Below are 9,256 nucleotides of genomic sequence, written 5' to 3'. Positions count from 1 at the left end.
TTAAAAAAAGACATGCAAGTAAGAGGGGAGCTTGTTGGGTAGGAGAAGCCATCAAGCAAAAGTGGAGAAGAAAGTGACTTAGACAGGGCAACGGTGGTGAATATCTCCATATGCATTACACACACGTGTGAAATCATCCAAGAAGAAATTACACTGTTTCAAAGGTACTCTTAAATTAAAAACTACTTAACAGAATTTGTCAGAGTGAAATCACATATGCTCATATGTAATATATTTGAATGTAAACCAGTAAATAATATGTACCAAGACAAACCCATCTTACCTATTAAAGGAATAACACATTCTCTGTAATTACTTCCAAGACATGTATTTAGGGACTTGAGTATATTCCTATCTTGCCTTTCAACATTTATGAGTACTCTAAATATTAATAACTTGGTTTGTACCAAGAAAAATGCTAAATAAATTATACTTGTATGGAAATGATCAGGGTGCCATATGAAATCTAAAATGTATTCCTATTACGGCAGTTATCATTGCCATAGAAAGGAAAAAGAGTTTCCCCTTTTAACTAAAGAGTGACCAGAGTATACATTTGTAACTAAGCGCACAGGATGCTTTGACACACAAAATATACCACGTTAGGAAGAAACTGGGTCTTTTGAGCCTAAACCTTGGAGACAAATAACCTTGCATTAAAATACAAAGTTATAAGAAATATAATCAAAATGTTTTTTTCCTGTGTTGTTATATTTAGCAAATAATATATAACATAAAATCGTAATACTTGCAAATATTCTGTGTAACCATAAGCATGATATAAACAGACTGCATAATATATGTAAGTACACACACACATATTATATATATATACATATGTAGCCAGAATGTGTTCTGGCACATTGTGTACTTAGTATTATGCTTATTATTCTATGTCTATCCAGTTTTCTTTCTTTGGTATACAGATAAAACACTGCCTTTATCCTAAGTACTCCAGAATGAAAGTTGTAGGAGGGACTCAGCTCAAGGTTGGTCTTCCCAGTCAAAGCTGTCTGTAGAAGGAGCTACCTCCCTTGGCGGGTGTGAGACACATGCATGAGAGGCTACATGGCCTCCTGGCATGATTCCATCATGAGTCTATCAGCACTGACGGGAGCTGGCTTTGTCCCCCTCCCAGGGTCTGATTCCTCTACGAGTCTACGGTGAATTTAAAGGAACCACTGTTCACAGCAGTGACAGTTACTGGAGGACTTGTCCCTTCACTTGGACGACAGTGGCTCACATGCTGGTGCCACTAGAGAGGAAGTGTTTGAGAACGCTATGAACTGCTTGCCCTGAGATGTAAGAGTGAGCACTTATCCATGATCATGACATGTTACAGAGGCAAGAGGACAGATCTAAGGTTGGCCTTGGAGTCTAAGGCATTTCCCAGCATCCGTGGTAGAGAATGAAGTAGGTTAGTTAACGGAATGGGCTCTGAAGCCATCCTGAATTCAGATCTTGCATCCAGATTTTACTTGCAATGCCTTAAGCAGGTTAGCGGGAGTGGTGAGTTGTATCCTTCAGCACGTGGGTTTTCCTGCTTGGAGACCCTTTTCTACCTCCTTCGTGTGAGGAGAGCCATGTAATTTGAGTTGGGCAGTGAATTTCAGAGGAAGTAGCTTATACCCTTGCTTCATTTGTCTTTAAAAGCTCCACTTGTTCTACTTCAAATATATGTGCATCTACCAACACCAAGCAAGGCCAGAAATAAGGGCAGCTCTTTTCATATTGGTCCCAGAGAAAAAGAACCAAGAAGAAGAGATGCAGAGATCACATGAAAGGGTGGTGGGAGCCTTTCTGCAATGAGTCAGCAAGACTCAGGCTTGTTTGTTTCTGCAGCATAGCTTATCCTATGTTGTTGGACACATTGACGACAAAGCTGCCCTTGTTTTATGTCCTTTCAATATAAGGACAATGGGAAAATAAGTTTTAGAAAACTGTTGAAATAAATGGATTAATTCATGACAACCACTCAGAACAAAGTCTGGCCCAAGATTAGTCTTAAATGAATCTTATTTTGATAACTGAACTAGGCAAAAATTATGAAACCAGTGCTCACAATTGCTCAATACACGTGTTTTGATTATGTCTGACACAACAGTAACAGTTATCAAGAATGAGGAAGAACTGATTGATACATAAATTTAAAAAAGCAGCCCCAATCAGCTTCTACAAAATATATTTAATCCCTAGAATAACATGTGAAGGAGAGAGGCACTCTAGCCACGGTGATAATAAGGAAACGGAGGCATTAGTGCCTTTCCCAATGTGCTCCAGTTTCCACGACTTTAAAGAAGAGTGTTACACTAGATGGATTCTGATGCCTGGGCAATTTGTACATCAACGTCATTCCAGTGGAATACATTTCAGCTCTACAATGACACATTCAGAGAATGAAAGAGTAGAAGGCTGCCCTGGAGTGCATTTATTTATTCTGTTCCAGCAGTGGGGAAAATTTGAATTCCAGGTGTCCAAGCAAAGTTCTGGAACCCAGAAGGGCTCCATAGAATACCCAGGAGATGTCCTCCTCTCCCGGGCTCCCAAGCCTGGCAGGGGATGGCAGGCAACTGTCCAGGCCTTTGAATTCCAGCTTGGTTCACAATCTGTGGCTAGGTCTTCTGGGAACTCTGAGTGACATGTTTGACAAACATATTCCACTCATTTGTGTCCCCAAAGCATTGGTGTCTGGGTAACAGTCCAGCACCTGCCACAGAGGACAAATCAAACTGAAAAGACCCCTGACATCTCCAATTTTATCACTGACTTCATAGGCAGTCTCTGAGAGTTTATACAATAGCGGACTGGTGGTTTGGAGCCACACACCCACCTAATTAGAGGATTTCTCCTTTAAGAATTTTGATTTAAAAGAAATAAACACAGTGTATTGCCAAGTTTATAGTGAAAAAAAGGCTCGGGAGAAAAATACAATACTTAGGTTAGCAGAAATTAATAATGACTTAGGAAAACAGCTTGGAAAGTCTACAAACAACAGAAAACAATCCATCTCATGGAACAAACTCCAGGAAAATTATTTTCAGGAAATATTTCTTTAAGAGGTTAAGGATTAGGTGGAAGAAATTAAATTCATCATTTACCATAATAGTAGAAAAAAATAGAGACAACCTCAAAAATCCCTAAATAGGAAACAAGTTCAATAAATTATGCCTAGTCCCTCTACTGAATTAAAATTTGATACATTCATAGGAGAATATCTATAACAAAAATATATAAAAAAATTATTAAAACAGTAAAAATAATCTGTCCCCTTAATTGAATGGTTTCTATCATGATAACACTATTGAATATTGAAAAAAATAATTTTATAGGAGAAAATATCTGAGAGGAATTCACACCATCCTACTCTTACATTCAGGTTTTGTTTTATTTCTATTTTTATTTTTTTCTCATCCTCAGGACTATATTGTATATTCTCTCTGGAGGAAAAAGAATTTGTGCTTAATGTATGGAGAATCCTACAGTCCTTTTGGGTTTTTTTAATGTGTGTGATGTTTCTGGAATAGTTCAAGCATCGGTATCTGAATTAATTTGTTGTTCAATGTAGTTTGAGTAGTTTTCTAAGCTCATTGCCAAGGTCAAAGGAGTATTATTTGCAAAGCGCAGAGCATTGTGTTTTCTTTTTCATTTTTGCTTCTGAAGTCAATGCCTGTACAAGAATCATGGAAATATCTGACAGGCAAAAGAGCCAGCAGGAAAAGGGAGGCTGGACCATATTATCCTGGAGTCTTCGTCATGGTGACTGTGTCCCAAAATAATTCCACAGGCCAAGACCATGACATCCTCCCGGGCCACCCTTTCACCTTGCTCAAACTGGTGATGGCCTCTTAGATTCAAGGTCCCTCTGTCTGCTGTCTGCCAAGTCCCGCTTCCTGCCGTATCTCAGTTTGGAGCTGTCGTTCCCATCCTCACTGGGAAGAAGGCTTCTAGAGCCTTGCCCTTTTTGGGTTTTGTTTTGCTTGTTTTGTTACGAAAAAACTGTTTATTTGAAATTATTTTAATTTAGAAATAGAAAACCTCCTAGAAGGAGGAAAGGGAAGAAAAACACAAAGTATATAGACTTTTACCTCATGAGCGTCTCACATCCTCATTTATTCACTAGTTCCCACGATGAGACAGTACTCAGTCACCCACAATAATGTTATCAATACGGATATATGAATCAGTTTCACAAGGAACACAACAAATCTCATGATAGCAAATCTTATCTCGGTGGCCATGGCAATCTTCAAGAATTCTTTTCTATCGGGTTTGGGGCGTCTTTTAACCAGTCTGATTGAGGCCTTTGTGAACTGCCAACTTGGCTCCACAAACTGCTTTACCCGGTCCATGGTGTTTTGAGGGATGTGGTTTGAGAAGGCAGACCCAAGTTACAGCCTTGCTCTTATCTTTGAAGGACTATGCCCCTACCAGAAACTTACATTCATCAGGACAACACCATCTCAGTTCTACTCAAACTTGGGAATGCTGAGGAGAGTGTAGTCTGCTGGGGAAAACCTCCTGGGTCCCACCGACAGGTGTGAAGATCTTAGTTTTGCCCATATTTTGTCTCGGAACCTTGGTTTCCCCTCTTGTCAAAGGATGATAATGAACCTCCTTTCAGCCAAGCTGTCAAATGATTGAGCAAGCTAACATATGCAAAGTATGTGACGCATGGCAAACATTCAGTAAATACTATCTGCTATTATTATCTCTGGTATTTCAGTCAGCAAACACAGGCATTGCAATCTGCCTCTTAATGTGAGAACTGGTTCAGGAGACGGAAAGATGTCAGTTGCAACATTGATCCCTTTGGATTTTCTCCCTCATCTCCCTAGTGACTTTCATGAGCTAACTCAAATAAAACGTTAGAACTTGCATAGCAAATAGGTAATGGAGGGGAAGAAAGAGAGAGAGAAAAAAAACAAGAGAGAAATGGCTGTATTTGATAACTCATTAATATAAAAAGACACATAACTTGTTTCCTATTTTTTAAAATTGACCATAAAACTAAATTAGTATCATTGTGGATGTATGTCTGTGTATACATATTTGTGTGTGTGTTCTCATGTACGTGGATGGATGCCCATGTGTGTGTGGAAACAAGAAGTTGACACTGAGTGTCTTCCTCAATCACTCTCTAACTTACCATGAGGCAAGGTCTCTCACTGAGTCTCGAGCTCTTGAATTCTGCTAGACTGGCTGGCCAGGGAGCTGTAGGGACCCCCTTGTCTCCAGTTCCCCTATCCTGGGACTGTAGAATCCTCACTGCATACAACTTTTGATGCGAGTGCTGGGGATCTATCAACTGAGCCATCCTCCTAATCCCAGTAAAAGAATAATCACTTTGCTTGTGACTTGAAGCAGAGTTCTTGGTGTTGTGGCACTTAATGCTGTCAGAGGCCCACTGAATTTTAGTGTCTGACCATTAAATCTCAGATACGAAGTTTATATTTATTTCCATTAGCTTTATAATGAAGTGTATTTGGTTGTATGCTATACAACTGTCCCTTCTAAGGCCTGGGACTTGTAGGGTTAGGAGAAGCATTTGCCAGTATTTTTTTCTTTAGAGTAAATACGAGGTGACATTCCCTGTCCAGTTGGTAGCAAAGGCATGGATACAAAATTTTGATGGAGTTTAAAACATATTCCAACTAGGCATTACAAGCAGAAGCAAAAGAAAAGAAAAAAACAGTTAGAAATCACTATAGTATCAGTCATTAGCCATGGCATTAATGTTCGAGTCCAACATGGGTGGTGATGACATTATCTGCAAAACAATGACTAAGAGCAGCGAGTGGAAGATGAATGTCACCTGCTGCAGTGGTGTCCAGCTGTGGTGCTGTGCGGTATTGTTCTGACCATTTTTATTTTTTTAAAGACAGGGTCTTCCTGTGTAGTCCTGGATATGTAGACCAGGCTGGCCTTGAAATAATAGAGATCCCCTGTCTCTGTGCTTCCCACTTGCTGGGGTCAAAGGCTTGTGCCACTTGCCCAGTCCCTAAGTACCTCTTCCTGTCTGTTTTCCCAATGTCATTCAAATCCCATCTATTCTTCAAACCTACTTCTTTCAGGCTTCCATTAGTTACAGAAATTCTGTTTTTTCCTTCATTCATGGGATACTGTTGCTTACAACCAAGAAGGCTGGTAGGCATACCATTTTTGTTTCTGTGGACCATTTCTAATGCTTTGTTTCTTCACTCTTTGTGGGTCCACTTTTGTATGTACAGTCTCTCTCCCTCCCTCCCTCCCTCCCTCTCTCTCTCTCCCTCCCTCTCCCTCCCTCCCTCTCTCTCTCTCTCTCTCTCTCTCTCTCTCTCGTGTGTGTGTGTGTGTGTGTGTGTGTGTGTGCGCGTGCGTGCGTGCGTGCGTGTGTGTGTGTGTGTGTGCGTGTGTGTGTGGTGTGGTAAAATCTTCAGCTACATATAACATTTTTAACGTCTTTATTTTCATTGTGGCTTACTCTTGAAGACCAGGAAGAGTGGAGGAGTCAAACAGGATGATCCAAATTTAAGGGTAGGTAAGATGGCTCGTGGGTAAAGGCATTTGCCAGCAAACCTGACTTGGGCTTGATCTCTGAGACCCACATGGTGGAAGGAGAGAACTGACTCCTACAAGCTGCCCTCTGGCCTCTATATGTGCAGTGGCATGTGCCCACACATACACACATATTTACTTAAATAAGCACAACGTAGGAAAAAAAAATCAGTGGTGGATTTTATATATTGTGTTTAACAGTGTTTGTGTTTTCTGAAGACCTAAGGAGCTGTTTGGCCCCGTGTCCTGTTACCAGTCTTGCTGTGTTTTGTCCTGTTCGTATGCTTATAATTCCTAATTTGTACTCGTACACATCACGTCTAGTGTGTGCTAGTGTTTATTTTGCACATTAGGGCTAGTGCCAAATTCTTCTGGGGCATTTGGTACAAAGCTTTTTATCATTCACATGTAGAAACAGCCCTTATAGGCTTGGGGTTGGTTTTGTTTAATTTTTTTCAGAATTCAGCCATCATGCGGTACCCACTGAGTTTGGTCACCTTGCCAGGAATGAACTGCAAGCTTTTCCTAGTAAATACACAAAACCCACAGTTCAAATTGTTTGAGTGAAATGAAGATCCATGTGGAACTTTCTAGCAATGCCTGTGGGTTTAACACAGTGACAAATGACTCAGAAACTCTTCTTTCTAAGTTTTGTTCCCTACTCTATATCACTTGGGAATTGCCATCCACCCATTCCAAATACAAAGAACTGTACTGTCCCTTAACCCTGTGTGATTCTGTACTGTCCCTTAACCCTGTGTGATTCTGTACTATCCTTTAACCCTGGCCCAAGTAGGTAAATAAGGCTTCTTTAAGTAGTCTCAGCTTTTATGAGAGAGAGACAGAGACAGAGACAGAGGGACAGAGATAGACAGAGACAGAGAGAGGGAGGGAGAGAGGGGGAAGGGAGCATTTGTATCATTTTGTAAGTGAAAGTATACTTGTGTGAGAGTGCAAAGGTAGGTTTATCTAGAGACTGACGTCTCCATTTTTACTCAAGCTATTCAGATGCAATGCTGTTACCCTTAGCTAAGTTGGCTGTTGTGTTAGCTAACTAGTTTACTGTGCTAAAACAGCTCACCCCAAAGTCTAGTTCTGAAAACAAAAAGGAGGAAGCTGGTACAAGTCACATCCTCTGGTCAGCATTCCTGGAACTATTATTTTGTTCTGCCCATCTTTGCCTCAGCTGGTTTCAAACACAATGCCCATGTATCTGTGTGCAGACATGTCCAGTGAGGAGGTCTGGAGGAGATACAGTGAAATGTATCATAGGTTCGATGTGTTAAAGTCTGGTTATGTTGGAAATATCCCAAACTGACCTAACAGCAACAACAAACACAGACCACCCCTCTTTCTTTGTAAAGTTTTATTTTCTTTCCCTGCATCTTGGCCTACTAGATAGCTTCAGTCACGTCATAGGCATTGCATTGTTTGACCTTCACACCACCCTACAGTACAGCAGTCTCTGAGGCTGGCAGGAGAGTGCCCCCCTTAGAATGGGAGGGTGAATATGAGTAACAAGAGAAGGAGGGCTGAGAGAGAGGAACAGCCACATTGAGAAGGACTCTAAAGAAAATGTCATCTACCTATAACATCAAGGCTGCGATCTATGGCACAGCACCAAACTGACCCTTGGAACTGCAAGACTTCACAAGTGTTATTTAGTCAGTGTGAGGGAGAAGCCAACTACCATCCTCTTAGTGTCAACAATTTTAAGATGCCTCCAATCCACATATAGTGAAGGGCTGCATAAAAATTCTTATGAAGATGGTTCTAAAACCCAGACTCATTTTTTTTTAATTATTACAACCACAAATCTATTAACAGGGCCATTAAAACCTTTCTACAAGTAGCTACTGTCTCTCAATACTCAATTTACTTTGAATATGACAGCGTTAGTCTTCATTGGCATCTCCAAATTCCAAAAAAGAATGTATTTCTATATTCACTTTGAGTCAAATTAAATATGACTCAGAGCTGTCATCCAACCAGGCTGTCAAGATGCCTAGTCTCAGTAGTGAAGTGGTGTGCTCTCTCCCCAAGACCACATTAAGATCCTGGTGCCTTCATGGGTACTTTCCAAGGAGGCATACCCTCTGATTTCCCATCAATCACTGTCAGCATGAGCATGCTCACTAAGACTGAAGGAGCCAAATTCTGGCTGTTTTCATGCCATCCATGGAAACACAGAATTCTCTGCTTCAGCACCCAGAATCCTATCTTTCTTTTTCCATTCTTTACTTCCTCTCCTTGCTGGTTCTCTTCCTTCCTCAAACAGTCTTCACTTCTGCTTTCATGGCATGTATCTTTACTCTCTCTCCCTCCTCTGTCCCTTTAAAGTCCCCTCCTCCCAGTCGCCTTTCTACTTTAATTTCATTTCATTCAAGAATATATTTAAATCTAGATTCTACAGATGAGATTTAAAAATTAAAATAAAACCACACACATAGTATTTGTCTTTCTCTGACTTATTTTTCTTACCTTAATGATCTCCATCCAGTCCCACCAATTTTCCTGCAAATGTCATAATTTCCCTTTTCTCTATATCCAAACATGGTGTATAAACACACATTTTCTTTATCATTGGGTATGTTGATAGGCATCTAGGCTGGTTCCACAGCTTGGCTGTTGTGAACAGTGCAACACTAAATGTAGATGTGCAAGTATCTCTGCATCATTCTTAGAGTCCTTTAGGTTTATGCCTAGGTGTGGTATAGCTGGG

The 9,256-nt window shown here is 40.5% G+C and overlaps 1 pseudogene; it reads right to left on the bottom strand.

Moving 5' to 3' along the window:
* Positions 1-4,140: 4,140 nt before the first annotated feature.
* LOC128097020 (protein transport protein Sec61 subunit gamma-like) lies at positions 4,141-4,349 on the bottom strand (annotated as a pseudogene).
* Between the last annotated feature and the right edge of the window lie 4,907 nt (positions 4,350-9,256).

The sequence above is a fragment of the Peromyscus californicus genome, unplaced genomic scaffold (assembly GCF_007827085.1).
Source record: "Peromyscus californicus insignis strain IS unplaced genomic scaffold, ASM782708v3 Scaffold_5__1_contigs__length_169319896, whole genome shotgun sequence".
Lineage (NCBI taxonomy): Eukaryota > Metazoa > Chordata > Mammalia > Rodentia > Cricetidae > Peromyscus > Peromyscus californicus.
The sequence above is the reverse complement of the archived record's forward strand: the minus strand, read 5'-3'. Positions and strand labels throughout refer to the sequence as shown.